Raw genomic sequence first — 21,102 nt, forward strand, 5'->3', positions numbered from 1 at the left:
TTTTTTTTTCCCCCTTCCCCTTTTTTCCTCCTTCCTTCCCTCTCGTCTGCTTTGTGGTGGCAGAGGGAGCAGCTAGACACCCAGGCCTGGTGAACAAACAAATTGATCTGTTTTCATGCTGATAACCCCGTTAAATAAAAATAATAATAATAATAATAATAAAAAAATCACAGCTCAAGTTTTCATTCTCTGAACAGTGCTGTTTAAGGCAATGATTACACAATGACGAGGTTGTGTATGGCACGGGTTTATTATGGTTAGCTATTACCACATAGTAGTAGCAGCAGCAATAATAGGATAGAGGAGGGAGGAAACAGTATTCCCAGCCATCCCTCAAGTGCGAGCCCATGGAAGGCTTGGTTGGGCACTTGCAGGGATTCCGGGCTGTGCTGCTCCATCTCCTGATCTTGTTGCACCATTCTAGCAGTGGCTATAGAGTAGGCAGAACTGTGTAGTGAAATGTAACCTGCACATAATAGTATTTCTAGCATCTTCTCCATGTGTTGGATTTGAAAGAGAAGCAGCTGGGTTTGGATGTGTATACCAAATCTTGTAACCACAGAGGGAGGAGGGGAGCATTCTCACACGCGCATATACGACGAGGTGTTATCACCTTCCAGAATGTTAAAGTTGGGTGAAGGCTCTTATCTGTACAGTCCCCCTTGTTTCATCAGGTACTCCATTTAGCAATGAGAAACATGCAGAAAACCAGGTAGAGTGAATGTGTTTTTGCGGGGCTTTGAAGGCAAGTTGAGCGCCTATCTGGTATAGTGGCTTTTTTGGACTAGAAAGGTGAATTGGGAGAGGGAAAAAAAAAAACTGCCTTGAAGTTTTATGGATGAAGGTGAGGAAGAATAGAGGAGAGAAACCTTCTAACCAATACTGAGCTTGTGATTGCCACTTCGGTGAGGATGGAGGGTGGCTACGTGGCCAGCAGGTATTCATAGCTAACCTTATATCTGTGTTCCTGGAAAGTAAAGATGCTTGAAGAGGATGTTTTGGAAGGATGGCAGTTTTGGTTAATGACACTTTTATACTGAAATACCTTTCCTTAATCAAGAAAGTAAGCAGCTAGAGTGAAGTTGGCTGTGGTTTTATGTCAATGTTTACTTGGCCTAAGACCTGACCTGTGGAGGGAGATGAGTGGTTGTGAGCTTTGTAGTATTCTGATCATACAGTAGCTGGTTTTATTATATTATTTGCTCAGTTTTTCGTGGTTGAGTTTGCCATGGATCTTTTCACTTGCCTTTTTTTTTTTTTTTTTTTTTTTTAATTCCCAGGCATATGTTGCCACATAACACAGGTTATTTTTCAGCAGGGAACAGAGTGAGCATGAGGAACGCTTGTGTGCCCTGTCCTTGGACTAAAAGAGGGAGATTATGGTGAAACATACGTAAACAATATCTTGCTCTTCCAGCTGCTTACAGACTGAGAGTGCCTATATACCCTGTAATTTCCTTCATCTTATTCTCTGGAGTTAATGTGTGGATGGTGCAGGTGGGGAAGTGGTATCTTTTAGGTGTTTTGTGGCTAGTCATTTTCTTATTCCTGTGCTGCTGAGGCTGATGCAGCATAGCTTTTGCATGACGGCAGATGCTCCTCTGTTGTGACTGAATGAGTTAAGGATATCTTGCTAGGCCACGTGGCTTTATACTGCTGGAAGCTAATCTGAAGACCTGAGTGCATTGCCTGCTCTGCCATTTGCTTGATGTGTGGCCCTTGCTTACAGATTCCCCCTTTTGCAAAATGCTAATCGTCTCATTTGTGTCCTTGGCTAAACTTCTTGGAATCCATAGAGACAAAACGCTTTATACGAGTTTAGTCATTTCTTCAGAATACTGTAATCCCTTGATGAGGAAGCCTGCATTTATTACCATGTCTCTCATGATTTGGAGTGAAAACATAGGTGGTTACTCTTGTAGAATACATTTTAATGTTGTTTTTACTGAATTAATTAAGCAAACCCTTTAGTAGTCTGTCATGAAACTGGGCCAGAAAAGCTGTAAATGAAAATTCCCAGTTTGATTAGCTGTTCACAGAAAGTGATAATAAAAGATAGATACTAATGTAGTTGTCTAAATAGATTGAAATACTGAAGACGTCATTGTATTAACCCCATGACACTCCAGGGATCTTGCAAACATGGAGATAGGTAGAACACCTCTGTTCAGACTTCTACCTGAGCATTATTATGTAGTGGTTTTAACACAACCTTTTGAAATTTTAATGTAAACAAACGGGAAAATACTCTTTATTCTGCATCATAAAGCAATGGGCTAAAAATAAAGAGAACTGAGTTGGAAGAGTAATGGTTTTGACAAGAAAATTGTCAGCGCCTTGAACAGGGGAGTATTACAGATCTGCTGAAATTATGTGGGGAATGATTGTTCATGCTGCTTAAACTGAAGATACTACAAAAAATTGGAGGCTTTATATGCCACAGATGGGGCAAAATAAATTATCAGACCTTTCTGTTGATTTTTTTGGTGGTTTTTTGCTGTTCTGTAATTTCTTTCCTTAAAAAACACAACTGAATTATTAGAATAATGAATATGGGAAAGTTGCACCCTAATGCTGTGTATGTAGTTGTAACTAAAGGTGACAGCGTGCTCTTTGGGAGATAGTTCTCAGTCTTGCACCATCCCAGATAACGTGCACTTGTCTGTGTATTTCATGCTATTGTAGAAGACAATATTATCTGCTGAGTCTATGCATAATTGATGTTCTAGGTATATTTGCAAGCTTAATTTTTTTGGAAATTCAGTGTTAAAGTTTGTAAATATGTTGGAAGCGCTTGTTCAGAAAAACTTATTTTATGAGATCACAATGCTCTCGTGGAAAAGGAAAGCTCATTTGGCACTTGCCAAAGTAAGATTTAGGAACTGAGACCAAATAGGCACAAATGCATCTAAATCAAAAGTTAGAACTTGATATTATGCTTCCCTTTCCATTGCCCAGCTGCCGTTCTTTGGCTGGTTGTTCGTTAGGTCACACAGTTGGGCTTTAACTTGACTAGCATAATGCCCGTGTGAAAGCACCACATTATGTTTGTTACCTTTCTAGGCTGGTGGAATAGACAGTGCTTTTTTATGAGCCTTTATGTCTTTGCCTAGGTAAACCACAACGTAATCTGATTTAGATGAGAGCTGCAGCCATAATATAAGGTAACACAAAACATTTTTCTGTAGTTAAAGAAAGCAAACAAACAATGTCTCTTCCCTGCCTCTACCCTTAGATTTCCATGTAGAATGACGTCAGAGGTACAATGCAAAACGTGAAAGTAGGCCACCCTGCTTCCTAAAAGGCGAGAACCATTTTCCCTTCTACTTTTGCAAGGCAGTTTTAAGCTGACTTTAAGTTCCAAGAACCATGTTAAATTGTTCTCTGTGCTTTATTGTACTTGATGGAAACTGTGGATATATACTATTCTTTGACTCTGAATTTCAATCCATACTTGATTCCACTGACCCTACCCTAAATCGGAAAGATGTATTGATGCCTCAGTCAGAAACCTTTGCTTTATCTGATGATTCACTGTAAGTTGTGAGAGATGCTGCAATTATTATACATCAGCATATTACAAGTCATAATTTGTGTTTTAATTTGCTTGGCATCTGCTGGTTTTGATGGCAACCATATGGGAGTCTAAATGGTCTTCTGAATTACAGGAATATAGCGAAAAAATGACTGAATAAGGTAATACAAGTGTGTTACGGGAAAAGTGTTGGAAAAGTGCACTGACCTTTAAGGGACAACGGAGACACTGCTTGTTAAATTTTGTATGTAGTTGATAGTTTGTTTTCAAAGGGAAGATAATTTTCTGATGTCAGCTGGTTTTCAGATACCCACAAGGAAGTTTTTGTTATGTAATTTTCCCTTGCCACAGTGGTTAAAAAAAAATAAAAATCAATGTGAAGCTTGTTCCATGCAATTTTCAAATGTGTTCTATAGCATTTGATCTTTAAAAAATTGCATTGGGAAGATGCCCTTACAGTGGAAGTGGAAGCATTCTGTTCGCTCTCCCCTCCCTTTTATGATAATTTGTTTTTTTGGTTTTTTGTTTTTTTTTAATTTCTTAGTAGCACAGCTAACTTAGCATTTCACAAGTTGTTTTGCCAGAAACAGAACAATGGCAAGAACAGAACTCGTCTTGGGAAAATACACAACTGCTCTGTAACAGTGCAAGGCGGTGATGTACATATTGATGAAATAGATGCATTGTTGCGAGCTTGGGATTCCTGAATTCCTCAGTGTCTCTTTCAGTGGATGTAGCCCCAGTCTTTCAAATGCGTATGAAAATACAGTAACTCTGCTGGCTCTAGAGGACTTGCTTCAGATTTGTCGAGGTCATTCTTGGAATAAAAACTTTCCTTGTCCTGCCTTCCCTCCTAAAACTTTGTGGCAGGCTATATCATTGGTTTTACAAAAAGAAATAGATGAGAAACATGGATGAAGCTGTTTCCTTTCTCTGAAATGTTTGTTTTGCCAAAACTGGGTGTTTGTAAATATGTTATTATTTTAAGCTATTTGATGTTTCTACTTTATAAAAGATTGAAGAAGCATGAGGGCACAAGAACTAGAAAAAAATAATTGTGATTAATTGTGCAACTTCTCATGTTTGATGTCAACATACTTCAAGTGAATGTTATTGGAACTATCAAATGCCTACTCTTCTTCTGTGTTGAAGATGAATTTGGTAAATGTATTTACCACTATCCCACCTTGATTGAATTGTCATAGTGAGTTTTACCTGGTGGCACATCTATCTCAAAGTATGAAGAGTTAATTTTGAATCTTTCGCATCCCAATCAGAGAAAAGCTAATGCATGTGAATGGCACCCAGACTACAGGCAGCCCCCAACAGAATACTTCTGCAAGTGAAACATTTTATGATTATTAGTATGTGCGAAAACGAGCTATCATTGGTCCTAGTCCCATCCCTCTTGTTGCATGTTGATGTTTTTTTAATACAGGCAACAAATCCATGTTCTGTAACATTGAAGGTAGACATCCTACCTTGATTCAGTAAGACAGTCTTTTCATGACAAACTCTTTGGTGTATTTGTTACATATGTATATATTCAGCTACAGTGTATGATGTAATAGGCACACAAGGAAAGCAAGCATGAGCTATACTGGGGAAGAAAAAAGGCTTTTTTTCCAAATAGGAACTCAGAAAACATGTTTTTGAAAAAATATTACTTATTTGGCAATGCAATGGATGTAGGGTAATTTTCAAATGGAAAATGTTGGGGGGGAAAGTTGTTTGATTTGTGGGGTGTTTTTTCTTTTCTTTTTTTTGTTTTTGTGTGTGTGTGTAGCAGAAAGAAGAAAAATGTAAGGAACTTCTGTATCCTCTCCAGTGGACAGGAGTTTGAAAGTATGTTTATAATCTGTTCTTAAAGAACACTCTCTAGTTCCATAGATTACAGTAATCCTGAAGTACTTCTTAACAAACTTTAATTTATTCTTTATTCCTTAAACTCTGTAAGACGCAATATTTAATGATCAGTGGAGGATAAGAAACTTGGGCTTACAGTCAGTGAAACAACACTTCTTTTTCTTTTGAGCCCCATCCCTACAAATAGACTTCTTGTTGAAAATGCATTATAAGCTGGTTTTGGCACTAGGGCTACTACCAGTTATGCATTTCGAGCAAGAAGCTGGTGTGTTGTTAAATGCTCAGTCTTGGTACTTTAACAGTTTATACTCCATTAACCAAGGGCAGTAACCTGTGAAGATTTTCTATAAGCATTTAGAATATGATGTTTTGCTTCCAATTAAAACTGGAGGGGTGAGAGAATATTTTTGACCCAAAGAAATCTCCTGACCTAATTCTGCCAGTTAGGGAATTCCAATCTTAAACTATAGTGCTGTAGGATAAAATCAGCCTTCATACTTTGCTTTGCCCAATATATGCAGAGTGTTTCTCAAATGCATGGCTAGTAGCCTGTCAACAGGACTCTGATTGTTTTATTGATTTAGGCAGGAGCAAGGAGCTGAACAGCTCATGAAGTAACCCAGCTCTGTTAGTGATGACCCAGAAGTCACCGCCAGCATTAACCATTACAGTGTCTTCCAATATGGTAGTTTTTTTAACTCTTCTATATATTTGACTTTTGCATTAGCTAGCATTTCATAGTGACTTTGTACTCCTGTACCAGTTTCCATCTTTTTTTCCCATTAAAAATTAGCAAATATTGCTGCAATGCAATAAAGAAGAAATTAAAACAAAAAAAGCTTATCTGTTTTTACCAGTGTATTGATTTGCATTCCACTACAATTTTACAGTGCAAAATTCAGGAAAACCTATATTATTCTTTACTAGTTTGAGGCCTAATTTGTTCCTTTTCCATTGTACTGTTGTGCAAGTTGGAAAACATAAATTTTTTTTGTGACTGTGCTGCTGCTTCTGCCAAAAAATATCCTCCCTCATGGATCACAGTGGAAATATATTCCACTGATACCAGCAGGACCTTTGTACAGGTATAAGGACTGGTATGGGTGGATGTCACTGTTGGCACAGCACTCTGTGTAGCTGCGTCTGTAACGTACACAAAGATCTAGAGCGGTCTAGCCTTCCCTTTACACTGGCATTTAAAAATGTCACTAACACACCAAGGCTTGCAGTTGGGGCGCTTGATTTGGTATCAAACTCTGACTCAGTGTGATCTCATATAACCTCCAGATGGCCTGATTTGCAGAGATGCTAAAAACAGTCAGATCCTACTCCTTTAGCTGTATAAAATAAATGAAGCAAATGGAAGCAGCAGTATTTATTTATTTTAATACGCATCAATCTCCACATCAGATTCTTCAGCTAATGTTTCAACTTCCCAGTTGCTTTCCTCTGGACAGCGTTTAGAATAAGTATTTCAGCACACACAGAGGATCTTATGAATGAACTGTCAATTTCCCACAGAACTGGGAAAAATCGATATGCCTCTTCCAGGTCTTGAAAATCCCTCTGCTCCTAGTGAAGGCTCCATTACATCAAATAATATTGAAAATCATTTCAAGCAAAGTTCCTGATGTGTGGTGATGGGAGATTTTTTTTTTTTTTTTTTTTGCAACAAGGCAAATACATATTGTGAAAACAGTTTGTATACCTATTCCGTACCTGTTGCCATCTGGCTTTCTCAACAGTAAAACTTACGGAAGAATGAAAGAATTGTAGGAACTTCTGCCTAAATATGTTCTCTTTCTCCTCAACAGGCAAGTAAAATTACTTCTAAAAGTGTTTGGTGCTTCTTTGTTTTTTGCAACAAGGCAAATACATATTGTGAAAACAGTTTGTATACCTATTCCGTACCTGTTGCCATCTGGCTTTCTCAACAGTAAAACTTACGGAAGAATGAAAGAATTGTAGGAACTTCTGCCTAAATATGTTCTCTTTCTCCTCAACAGGCAAGTAAAATTACTTCTAAAAGTGTTTGGTGCTTCTTTGTAGTATTGTAGTCAAAGAAAGAATTGAAAGGAGACTAGATGACTTTAGATATATGAAATATTTTGGGTTCACAGAGGCTTCTGTTTGCTTTTTCTGAATACAGTGTTAATGAGTTAAAACCTGAGCATGTCTACTGTCGTATCTCCAGTAAGCTTCTGTTTGCAGGATAATGAGTATGATGTAAATGAGACTGCAAGGATGCTTGCAATAATTCAGCCTACTGGGTGTTTCCTAGCGTTAGTAGCTTACATTTAATGAGAGTCCAGCTTAATATACTTTGATTTAGGGGCAAATCTTCCATGACATGGAACATTATTTTATGCCAGGACTTTCTTTCTCTGTGTCAAGAGGGCAGACTCTCTCAACCAAGCTCTGGTGTTCCAAGCAAAGATGCAGCAGCACCGTGTGTGGGGTGTCACCCCTAGCAAATCCACGTGGTATCTGTCATTTTGTCAGCCTGCATCACCGGTTCTCCCTGTCAGACACCTTTGCTTTATGTACCCATGTGCAGGGCATATATTTACCTTTCTGAAGCTAGGTTCTCTGTCCTTCCCTCTCACTGAATTGCATCTCTTCTGCTGCATTCTGTTTTCCAACCAGCTATGACTAAAAAGAGCTTGAAGGGGGTTCCCTCTATGTGCTGTAAATGGGTTACATATGAAAGCAGGGACACTGAGGAAAAAAGTTCACTGATAATGTATGGCAAAGGTTTTTTTGCTTCATGCCATGGTTCAATTAACCGTGTCACCTCGTGGCAGAATTCTGTCTTAAGTTTGTCTTCGCAGTGCTATGTGGTTAGAGTGTTTCAGGCTGGAGAACAGAATTTGGAAAAGGTGACAGTTCAAAACATTGTGTGTTACCAGCTAATGAGGAAGAGGGTTGGCAAGTATCTTGGGCCACTCTCAGCTGGGAGTATGCCGGGATGTAATACTATGCACAAAGCAAGCGTTTCAGATTTTTTAATTTTCATTTTTGCCACTGAAATATAAAACCAGAAGGGTTTCCTTTTCCATGTGGGTAAAAGATAGCGTTTTGTAGAAGTTGTCTTCCTGACTGCCAGTTTATATGGGTATATGTCTAAAGGGATAAGTGTGAGTTCAGTCATAATTAAATAATTAAATATACAATTCAAATAATTAAAAATGAAGAGGAAAAAATTTTTAAAACTAGAAGCCCTGTTTTCCAGACAGTTATGTAATTCATGTCTAGTTGAAAATTGAGCCATATGACTTATGTGAAGGCTATAAAAATATGTATATATTACTACAAAATATGTATGATTGCTGTTAATAAATAATTAAGATTTAGTTTTTAATCAATATTGCTTGATATCACAAACATCATCTTGTTTCTTTCTGTGGGCATCCAGGGGGATGTGCAATCTCACTGCTTTCCTAATAACCTAACTGAATTTTTTTTTCTTCTCTGAACGACTCGGCAGGATCTCTTTCCATAGCAGGGCCACTTCTTGCCGTGGTTATGGCAGTGGTTTCATGACTGGCTTTGGTGTGCTGCATTGCAAATTCTGGCCTCAAAGTGAGAGCAAGGGGCTGCAAATGGCTGAGGCTGCAGAATTAGATATGTTAATACAGCTTCAGTGGACTGATAGCAGTCAGTTACCAGATCTGATTGAGAACTCTCTCATCTGGGTCAATTTCTATTGACTTGCTGTTTGGCTGCACGAGTGAAGTGAGGCAAGACAGTAGGACTGTCTTCTCCTTTCCCTGTATAGATCAGCTTAAAGTGATTGTAAAAGCACAGCCTGTTTCAACTCTAGGTAAAGTGGTTTTGGATTGTGGAGCACAGAGAAGCATCAGATGTGATGCTGTGTTAAGAATTAGCTCAGTCCGGTGAGGACTATTATGTAGCCATATGTGCTACTTGGGATGTTCCACCACTGCACTTTGATCTTGCCTATTTTAGTAAGTTTTATGCTTGTTGTCTGTTTTCTCCTAATTGCTTGGTGCTGTTGGAGAAAGAAAGAGCAGTGGTAGTCTACCAAGTTTATTGTTGGTGCAAGACCTCCCAAAGAATACCTGCATAATCCTTCTTTAGTTGATGTGTCAAGTCTAAGGCTGGTGAATATCAAAACTGTACACACAGCTCTGGCTCTGATGTAAAGAATTTCACATTTTAGCTTTATAAACAATTGCTGCAGGACTGAGCTATGTAGAATCAGTTGAGGTGGAATGGATGGGGCATTGGTAGACCGGCATGGTCACCAAAGATTTGAGGGATGTGCTGTCTCTCCTGTTTGAACCACCTGGAAAGCTTGTTGCTCTTGAAGTGTGTGCTTGCGGCTGGAGTGCAGGACTGAAATTAAGAGGCTGGTGGTTGTTGCTGCTGCTATGCTAACTAGAAGCATACTGTAAAGTCTGAAGTATTTGAAGTTGACAGTTGGTGGGACTCCTTTTTTTTTTTTTTTTTTTTTTTTTTTTTTTTTGTATCTTTGGAGACCTATCAGAACTTCAGTGAGTACCGCTATTTGTTTAAATCTCCTTAGTGTACTAGGGTCAGATTTTCATTTACTCTAAAAGGCTACCTTGTTCCAATCTGCCACTGTAATGTGCCCTTGAAACGACTGCTGCATTTATAGAGCAAGGTAGAACAATTTTGGTATAGCTGTGTTGTCAAAGTTGTTCATGTGAGCAGGTGTCCTGGTTTTGGCTGGGATAGAGTTAATTTTCTTCCTAGTAGCTGTCATAGAGCTGTGTTTTGGATTTAGTATGAGAAGAATGTTGATACCACACTGATGTTTTAGTTGTTGCTAAATAGTGCTTACACCAGTCAAGGCCTTTTCAGCTTCCCCTGCTCTGCCAGGTGCACAAGAAGCTGGGAGGGGGCACAGCCAGGACAGCTGGCCCCAACTGGCCAAAGGGCTATCCCACACCGTATGACGTCATGCTCAGGGGGAGTTAGTTGGCAGGGGAGAGTGATCACTGCTTGGGACAGGCTGGGCATCGGTCAGCAGGTAGTGAGCAGTTGCATTGTGCATCACTTGTTTTGTATATTCTGTAATTGTTACTGTTATTCTTTTCCTCTGCTGTTTTATTAAATGTCTTTATCTCAACCCCCAGCTTTTACCTTTTTTCACAATTCTCTCCCCCATCCCACTGAGGTGGAGGGGGAGTGAGTGAGCGAGCGACTGTGTGGTGTTTAGCTGCCTGCCGGGTTAAACCACAACAGCAGGATTAGACTTCTAGCTCAAGGAGTTTGAAGGCCTTTATAAGTTGGAAGGATGGACTTTGTCTGCATTGTGGGGCAAGATCGGACTTCTGTATACGAAGAGAAGACTCTGTATGAGAAACCTGTAACTTTTCACAGGAAGAGCAGGAGTGGAATACACCACTTGTTCATAAAGCAGAAGATATTTAACTTTGAGAATGTAATCTTTTAAAAGTGAGAAGGTAGTCATATTTTGTCTGAATAAAACCTGCCTTGTTTTTTATTCCATATATATGTTGCCTTCTGGGTAGGTGTTTTTCTGCAGTTATTGTTATCAAAGTGCCACTTGGGGAGCTCTCTTGTCATTATTTCACTCTGTTTTGTTAATAGAACTTTAGTTTAAAAACTCTCTAACTTGAAAAAAAACAAACACAAAAAGGCAAACCAAAGCAAACATGTACATAAAGACGTTTCAGAATTCACAGAAAACAAACTGTGGATCAATTATTAAGTGCCTTCCCTCTCCCTCATCCACTTCCTGATGTAGTATTAATTTTGAATGAGCCCCCTGCATAGCTTGCCTTCATCCGCTTAGGGTATAGAGCACAAAGGCTTTCAGCACTGTAAATGCTTGGGCCCTTGTTACAGGCCTCTGCATAAGAGCAGCTCCTGTTGACTTCAATGGGAATCACTTGGTGGCGGCTGCATAATTGGTCTTCAAGCAATGTCTTTTTTAAAAAAAAAAAAAAAAAAAAAAAAAAAAGAGAGAGGAGGGGGGTTGGGAAAGCCAAAAGCGGTCCCCCAAACAAAACATTGAAAAGATTTTCAAAAGAGCTAGAGCAATTATTTCAGTTGCCTAAGTAGCTAAGAGCTGACAAAAAGGGCGATACACTAGTCTAACCAAAAAAACTCTGCCAGAGAACAGTGGAAGCCTATCATGCAGTGTTTCTGCTAGTTTGTGGCTCAGTTAAGCATCCTGTCTGATTCTTTAAATGAAAACTTCCCCTCAATAACAGGAGCTATATATGACACTGATACTTGTAGGGTTGAGAGAATTTAGCTGTTGAAGCACACAGAGTTCATCCAGAGCAGACAATCGTGACTGTTCTCTCTAGTTGTAGAGTAGTTGTGTGCCTGTATGAAATAGCTTTACATGTGCTGAAATACCTCTTAACAGTGGTTTCGGCAGACTACGTGCCTTTCCGCTGGTCTGCGCAGCAAGCTGGTCACCACTGTCATTTTTTATAACTAGTGATGCATAGTACTGTATTGAGTATTGAGTCTTGCTTTTGCCAGGCACGTACATAATAGCAGCAACTTAATGATAAATCTATGTCCAATGGAGCTACTAATGCTCATCTGTTAAGTACCAGTACTTATGTGGTCTACCATTAGCCACATAAGAAATCACCACATTTTATTAATGGCTTCTGAACTTTAACAACATCTGAGGCTAAAGATAATGGCTTCTGCATGAAATACGTTCCATTACTGCCAACGGTGTCTTATTGAGTAAGCTAGTGTGGCAGATAAAAGAGTTTCTGTAAACAAAGTGTAAAAGAAGCTATGTATATAAATCAAGCCTGAAAATCTGTTTATAGCTGAATGGAAACTGAAAATCTCGGACTAGTTTTGTTTATGCTTTGGTGATTGATAGAGAAAAGGTAAAAACAGTCTGAATAAATGCAGAACTTGATGAATAAGGCATTTCTTTTCTAGTGTTAGATTGTTTCAGCAGCTCTCAGTATGAGTAGATAGTCATAGTCTGTGCTAATACCAATGGTTTCAGTACTGTTAAAAGTAAACAGAAAAAAAACACCTTTCCTTTTGCCTTTAAGGAAGGCTTTAAAGAAATGTACAACTGATTCTTACTGATGGCTTTAAAAAAAAAAAAAAAAAAAGGCAAGGTTAACATTCCCTGCTTTTAGGTGCATCATACCACCAAGGGAGATGAAGAACTTCTTTGAGCTATTGCACTGAATCCTTAATCTGTTAGACTGTCCTGTACCTTCAAATGCAACATTAACCTACAGAGCCAAAAATTGCTCCAAGGTTTTGGAGGAGATGTGCTGAGCCTTGCCTTTTGACTAGATTCAGTGCAAGGGAGTTCCCTGAGGGAAAGAATCCTACTTTTTTTCTTCTTTCTCTAGTATGTGAAGAAACAATATATCAGTGTACCTATAACTCTATTAAACAAGTTGAAGATAAGTTTTAATGGTAAGGAATTGGAAAAATGTTTCTTTGAAGATTGTGTAGTCTCGATTTCTGTTAACTTTGTGTGTGTTGACAACTTCTAAATACCTTGAATGCATTTTTTTTATGTTAATGGACTGTGTTCTATATGGCGTGAAAGATGTGTTAAAAAGGCATCTTTTTGAATATTCTTTATTTTCTGGCTGGGGTCCCACGCAATTCAAAGGTATTTTGGAGGTTTGATGGTTCTGTCTAAGAGGGTGTTTCAAGATGGTGTCTTTGCCAGCAAAACCAGCTTGAAACAGTTTGTGTGCCAGTAACCACCATAGATATGGCTTCATAAGCCAACTGAAGAGCTGGTGAGGAGTGACATGGGAGGAAAATTACTCCGGTCAGGTGAGGATGTGACTGGGGGAATTCAGTAGACCATTTTGCTACGGAAACACCTAACTGGTTTAACTGCCTTGAGTTAACGCTGTGTGGTTTTTTGTGAGTGCTGTCCACGTCAAACACCAACCCTGCAATTAGTATTTGGCATAATTAGTCATTTCTATGGACAGAGCAAATCTGAAAAAGCTCACTGTAGACTGAACAATGTATTGTCTCTTGGAAATATTTCATCTTAATTAGCTCTTAAGTCTGTGGATGCGTTGTCGTTTCCCTATTGTTTTCAAGGTCTAGTACCTTTGATCAACCCCAAAAAAGCCTAAGTAGTGAAAGGTATGTTGAAATCTGTAGAGCTACAGTTGCTATAGAAGTTATGAAAACTAAACCATTAATACAGATAAAGATGTCTGGTGTGACCTAGTATGCGTTAGCCTGGAATAGTATTTCTACTGTACTTTTCTGAGGGGTGGTAAAGGCATGCTCTTTTCTTTCTCCCTTGAGCTTTGGGGTGAATTTAAGTGTCTAATGAAAATTCTTCTTTCTGACTTAACCTGAGATAATGCCAGCAGTTTGGACTTTGTGGTCTCTGTAAAGTGTTATGAAATCTCAAAATGAGTTCTCAGTGTTCAGAATGAGAATAGGGTGAGGTTATGAAATTGTTGTTTGTGAAATGTTCATAACAAATTATAATTACCAGCAAAGAAATTGAGAGCAAAAGGACTAATACTCTAAGTTTCAAAGTGAATATTGTAAGTAATTTTGTGAGCTTCATTAAAGTGGCTCTGAAATTTTCAGTAAACTGTTACCTTAATAAGAATATATGGAAGAATTAAATCATTCATTTAAATTCAGATATAGTTACACTAATAAATCAATGTTTTGCCTTTAATAAGGGGGATTTAAAATTTAAAATAAAAGGGAGTGTTTGTGGATTTGGATGCAATGCAAGAATGAAAACTTGCACAGGACTGGACAGAAAGTTGTTTTGAAGCTTTTACGGGTGATGTGCTGTGAGGTGTTCTAGTCAAGCTCCCCTTCTTTTCTCTGTGACACTAACATTATTTTTGGGTTGAAGCATTTCCTGATACAGAAAGGAATTAAAAGAAGGTGGCACTGTCAAGGCAGTCCTCAAAGAACCTCTTTAGAAATGTGACAAAGAGAACATACCAGTGATCACACTGGACCAGACAAAGGGTCTGTTTAAGACAAATATCCTTAGAACAGTGGCCACTGGTAGACATCTAGCAAAAAGTGTAAGAACAAGGCAGGTAGATAGTGAAAATTCTTAGGGAATATGCTCTGAATCCTCAACCTTTCAGAGGCAGAATTAGGATCTTTGTACTTTGTATCCCTAGATGGATTTTTCTTTCTCAGTTTGTCTGGTTGGTTCTTGAGTATCTAGCTTTCTGAAGTACGTGACATCCAGTTGTCAGTTGTACCTTTTCCCTATTAGTTTTGGCTTACTTTTGGGAGAGGTGGAGTTCCAACAGGCATGTAATAAAGCACTCTGCAGCTTGGAGTCAGTTAACTTTGATGTTCATCTGCTTAGCTTCTGTGAACCCACAAAGAGAATCCTGCATCTGTAGAATGTAGTTTGAAACACCTTTCCTCTGTTCCCCACTGTACACTGCCCCTGACTTTTCCACTAAATACTATTAAGAAACAAATTTTGGATACCTTCCTTTTCAGTAGTTGAGATGGTTGAATTACAAATGTTGGAGCCATGTAAAGTCAAGTAAGTGTCCCAGTCCAAGGCAACTACAGCTGGATGTTACAGACAGAAGCAGCTCGCTGCCGGGAAGAGGGAGCTGTAAGTTTCCAGATGGTGACCTAGTTGGATCTTTACACAGCTCCTCCAATTATAAGGAATTAACTCTCTTCAGTCCAGGCCATGTTTAACAGCAAGGTATGTAAGTTGGCAGTTTTTATGTAGGATTGCAATTGCTCTCAGTTCTGTCCTTTTCTCATTCTCTCTTCCCCTTGTCTCCCAGAAGGAAGAAACAAGCAAGCCTACATCCTAAAAATCCTTATTTAATTCTGCCATTAATTATGGTGTATCCTTATTCAGTAATAAAATAGTATATGAGGGATGAGAATTTTGAAGGCAGGCACCAGATTATTCCTCCCTTTGATTACTGTTTTAGAAGACATTAGTAGTTAGATTTAACACAAAAGCTCAAATGTAGCACTTATCCATTATTTTGAAAGGAAAGGTGGAAAGTTCCTTGCTTGTCTGGGCCCTGAAAAGGTCCATAAACAAATCTGTGGCTTTTGGGGAGTGCTGCCTGCTGCCTAGGCTGTCTCTGAAGCCAAGACTGATGTTGTGCTAGGAGTATGATATTGAGGAGTTGCATAAGGTAAGTTGGTGGCCAGACAGTACAGTGGAGTCAGCAGTGCTGTATAAGTATGACATCCCTAAATCTCTAAGGTTGTATTGTAGCCCAAGCAAATTCTTTAATCAAGACAAATTTACAGAAGTCACTTTACGTTACACCCAAGCGTTTGATACCTGATAAAATGTGAGACTTTTCTTACTTACTTGCATAATAGCCATGGGAAGGGAAGAACATGAGTGGCATGGATGACTACTACTATTTACTGCCTGACAAAGAGAAGAAAAGAGACAGGCAAGATAGTAACCTGATGGTATGATTCTGGCCAAAAAATATCAGATCCTGTAGAGCTAGCTAGCTGTGCAGAGGCAGAAGGTACAGTTCAGATTTAAACTAGTTTACTAGGCTTGGGAAAAAAAAATAAGCTTACAGAGTTCTAAGACTTTTTGTTTTACTAAGAAATAATAAACGAATGCTTCTGAATGCCTTTGTAAGCCCTTGTTCTCAGGGCTTAGGTCCATGATCTGCTCCTGTTGGGAATTAGATTTTCAGGTAAACAACTTTTTAGTCTAAATTCCTGTTGCTATAGGAAATCTAAAAAAAAAAAAAGTATAGGCCTGAGAAAACAGTTTGGTAGCTGTTCATCCTGAAATCTGTTTTATTTGGTGCATGAGGATCTATTTTAGAAGTACTTCAATGAAAACTTGGGACAATGGAACAAACCACTTCAAGGCTGAATATTTAAAGGCGTGTTATTTTGTTTGATAGTTTTGGTTTTCTTAAGTTGTTGGGTTTGTGGGGTTTTTGTGGTTTTTTTTGGAGGGGATATTTTTGTTTTGTTTTATATAAATGTGAAGTAATTGGATTAATTCATGGTTTTGTGGCAGCAGCAAAGAGTTGTTCCCGCTCTGCCTGCGCCCCCTGCCTTGGTGCTTGCTGGTATAATGGTGTTCTGCGTTGTGCCCCAATCTTTGATATGATAGATTGTGCTGTGTGAATGAGAAACAAACCTGTCCTGCAAACTGTATTTAATACTTTATAATCCCAAAGGTGTAATTGCTAGAAAATGTGGTTCCTACTAGAATGAATAAAACCCAGTGTAAGCAGTGTACATTAGGATGTTTGGGTTTTTTATATACACCAGTATGCTTGTGTGTGTATATAATTTTTTTTTTCCTAGTACTTTTTTTCCACTTCTGCTCCATACCAATATTGCTGAGGGACGTTGAAGAGGACAGCTTTTGCGCTTGCCAACCAGAATCTGTTTTTGCAATGAGGGGTCCCTGCTGGGGAAATCTTTTCCTGCTATCTTTCTTCTCTCCGCAGGGTAGCAGGCATAAGGACTGCCCTCCTGTCTGCTCTGCTGACAGCCATGTGTTCTCCGCTCTTGCTGCAGCAGCTGCTGCTCCTCAGCCTGCCTGAGAGAGCATAAATTAAAATACAAAGGTCTCCTGTGGCCACTCTTGGCTGACACTGCAATGGCAGATCAGACCTTCCTAGATCATCTTCACTTGACTTTCTTTTTCTCAAGAATTTCCTCTGCGTTTGTGTCAGTCACAGTCTTTTACCACTGGGCTGAATAGGAGCAGCAATCCAGTCACTCCAAATGTTTTATGTACTTCAGTGACTGGAGCAGTTTGTGGAGAAAAGAATTAGCAATGTGGGTTTCATCAGAAGCTCAGGTCTTTTTCCTTTTTATACTGCCTGGAGAAAAGGGACTATTTTTGTGCTTTTTATGGCTGCTGAAGATACACGGCTAATTCCTGTTCTCATCTCCCCATGAAGGCGGGCAGAGTGTTAGAAACAGCAGAATCATTGTGTTGCCGTTGTGTGTGTGTGTGTGTGACTGAGGGCACAGCAGTGAGAGGAGTGATTTCTCTGATGGGTTTTTATTTTCTTGAAGCCTGGTGTTTTACAGTGTTCATATAGGGGGTATTTAACTCCCAGAGGGTGGAGACGGAGCTACGTGGTGGTGGGATGGAATGCCACAAAATTGGCTATGTGGATTTCCTGACCTAACTGTGTATGTGTGTTTTTGGGGGGCTTATTTTGTTTTTACCCTGTGTGCCTCTGACTTAGCAGGTGTTCTTTGGCTCAGTGTGCTTATATGTGAGGCCGCTTCCCTGTAGGTGATACGTGACGATGATGGTGATGATTGTTATTACTAATCTTTTTATTAAAGTGATCATGTAAGACATGAGAAACTTTTCCTTTGTATTTCCATTTATGTACTTGTCAGCTAGTCCTCAATGCAGGGTTAGTCTGGTCCTCTAATCATCTGATCCACTGCTCTCTAGATTATGGATATAGAGGTTCTCCATGATTTGTGCAATGAATCAATGGTTTCTCTTTAATGTTGATATGTTTTGGCTTCAAATGCAAGCCTCCATAGCAATGCAACCATCTTTCTGATTTAATCAGATTGCCTCTTGAAAAATAGTTTAATAAACATGATTTGAGTGTAAATGTATCGATACCTCTGTATGTGAATTTCACATACTTTTCATTTTCAGGAGAGCATGTTAAGCCATGAAGGCTTTTCCAGCCATTTCATTTTCTTTCCTCAAAACTGAAGTCTTTTCAAGTTGAGTGGACTTTTTCCTCCTCAATCCTCTTCTGGCATGTAATTGTGAGCTTTAAGTTCTGACTTGGTCATTTGGGGCATTTAATAAAAGTATTGTTCTGATTATCTGCATCTTCTGAGTGGGTTCTGGATGGAACAGTCTCAACAACATTTTTCCAGAGCTCTTTCTTTAATGAAGCTAAGTGTGACCATCAAATTATTTTTTTTTAAAGAGTTATCTAGGCCTTAGCTGGAGTGGGATAGACTTCAAGGACTTAGTCTTGAAATCAGCGGTACTGCCTTTGTGTGCTGTGGAAGAAGGGTCCTAATTTGCAAAGGCTTAGTTTAGAGGAAAGAGATTTGATAAAACTTTCAGAAGTAGTGTAAGCTGTGGCTGTCATCAGCAGTGGCTTCAGACTGATGGAGGCTGATAAGAATTTCTCATCGCTACTACAGCACGCTGAAGTCCATGCTGAATGTTAATCAGAGATTTCCAAATCATGTAAATGCCCTTTGAAAACTTGTCCTGTTTTTAAATTTTTCCTTAAAAGAATCTAAGTAATTATGGAAATTGTATAAGCATACAGTAATGTTTGGAAATAATCATGGGACCAACCACGGAATTGCTGTTCTGTCTACCAATTGGACTTAACAAGAACAAAATGCCATTACTACCTTCGTAATCAGATTTATTTTAATGTCTTTGAACGAAATACCTCTGGAATCAACTGCTGAGTGCTTTAACTGCTTCCTTGCTGCTTAATGAAGCAGTGGCCTTGCCAGACTGCCTGCTAATGGGGTAGTTGCTTCTTGGGGCTTGTTTTTTTCCTCCTTGTATATTAGGTACCTAGAACATCCTCAGTAATGCCTAATGCAGATGTATGTTGTAATGAGATGCAAGAGGAGCAGTGTTAATGTCTTTAATCACAGTTTTTACATGTGGTGCTTATAATGGCAGACAGAGAGGGCCAAAAGGTCCCCTTCTTCAAATTTGACATTCAGGTGAACATTTTTCCAAGACCAGTGGGAAGAATGTTCCTCCACCACCCTGCATTTGGGTGAACTGTTTTACTAATTAAAAAAAAAGCCCACCCTGAAAAAAAAGTCATACTTAATAATATTCTGCATTGTGAAAACCTGAAACCAAAACATGCCTAAGCTTAGAACCTTTTTTCCCACAGCTGTGTTACATTAAAATGTCCTGATTTGTATAATTCACTTCAAAGTTTTGGAGAGAGGGAAGTAGGAGGACAGGGACTTACTCACGTGGCTCCTTTTACCATGCTGATTAGGCAACTGAAAGCTACCTTGGTGGTGGGGCGAGAGGTCAACATTGTGCAAGTAAACTGTTACATGAAAGCAAATAAATGCACACATGATGAAAAATGTGTGGTTTTTTTCTTCTTCAATAAACTGAGTGCTATTAGCAGGTGCCAGATGAATAGCCCTGTAAGCTAGCATCCTGTATTTCCATGTCACATACAGCAGGATGAGTGGGAAAGCAAATGTCCATGCAGCATCCTTCCTGAGGAGCAGTGGCAATGTACTTCTGTAGCCGTTGGTAGATCTTTCCTGGTAACCCCATGCCAACTGGTACAAACCATGGCTGGTCTGTGATGTGAACTTGTCAACTAGTGCTTGGATTGAATGAGTTGATCTTTCTTTCTTAGCTGCTCTTCTGGAGAGTTGCTGTTGTAACAGTGTATTGACTCTTCTTTTTTTTTTTTTTTTTTTTTTTTACCCTTTTAAACAGTAAACCTTCTCCATGGAGAAAATGAGAAGTATTCTGTGCACTGATTTGCTGCTTGTGGTGATGTGAAGGAATATAAAGTTCTGCTTAATTTTGATCAGCCCAAGAATACTTTGGTAGAAAGAGTCCAGGGTGTGTGAACCAAGAAAGGTTGCTGAGGACTTGTAAACTTAAATGCAGCAGTTGTACCATTCCTGTCAGCTGATGGTGCTCACTTCTTTTTTGGTTCTGAAATTGTATGACCCTTGAATGCATTTCTGTGAACTTCTGTCGCTTGTCTTTCTTGTGGGTTCAGAAGATCGGCTTTTGTGTAAACTTCCTCCATGTCCTTCCCTGGCTGATTAAATAAATAACATTTTCTTTAACTTTTGGCATACCTTTGTTTGTGTTATCCTTTAAAGGTGAGGAAGAGGACTGAGCAGCATATCTGCATCCTCTTCCTATTTAATACCATAACTAAAAAACAGACGTCAAAAGTTCATGAGGGCACCTTTGATGCTTGTGCTATTCTCTTCTGCAGGCTAGAAAATCAGTGAACGGGAACAGTACCTGAAGTACTTGGTAGACTGTAATTGCCTGCTGTCACACTGTGATTTGCAAAGACTGTAGAAGCAATATAAATAGCATTAGTGTGTTGTTGGGTTTTTTTTTCCCTTTCAGGCAATATTTTTTTCCACCCTCAGTTATGACCAATGCACTTTTGTTACAGCTCCCTGTCTAATATGAGCTGAAGACACTCTTAGCAGTAGCTCGGTGTCAGAGCGCGAGTGCATAGCTACACTGTAGAATTGATTATTCTGTGAACTGATACTGGTATGATTTAGCTGACAGTTTTTAAGCTTGCTGGCATGGCCGTTTCACAATGTAAGACGCTTTGTTCATTTAATACTGTGCTAGGTGATTGCCATGCTTTCAAATAGGCTGATCATGAGATTCTGAGTTTTGTGATGCTTGGTTTGGGTTGACTGCCCTAGCCTATGTTTCCTGTGGGTACTAGTGTAGGTGCCATAATATAAATAATTGTGCTTCTCCTTCTGACCAAGCATATTCTTGAAATGTCATTCCAAGTATAATAATGAAGAGCAAGTTACTAACAATATTCTGTTGTGCTTGTGTAGCTTGGTTTTGTACTCTGAAATAAGAATTCCCTAGAAGCCAGTGGGAATTTGGGGATTTTTAAAGAAAGAATGGGGCATGCAACTATTGGGGGTTTGGTGGGTTTTTTTCCTTTTTTTTTTTTTTTTTTTTGTTTTTTTTTTGTTTT

General features: G+C 39.1%; 1 protein-coding gene across 5 annotated transcripts in view; it reads left to right on the forward strand.

Moving 5' to 3' along the window:
- The window catches only part of TSPAN5 (tetraspanin 5), a 93,241-nt gene that overhangs the window by 10,123 nt on the left and 62,016 nt on the right, over positions 1-21,102 (forward strand). The window lies entirely within an intron of this gene.

This window comes from Egretta garzetta, unplaced genomic scaffold (genome assembly GCF_000687185.1).
Source record: "Egretta garzetta isolate BGI_Z169 unplaced genomic scaffold, ASM68718v1 scaffold72, whole genome shotgun sequence".
In the NCBI taxonomy this organism is placed as follows: Eukaryota; Metazoa; Chordata; class Aves; order Pelecaniformes; family Ardeidae; genus Egretta; species Egretta garzetta.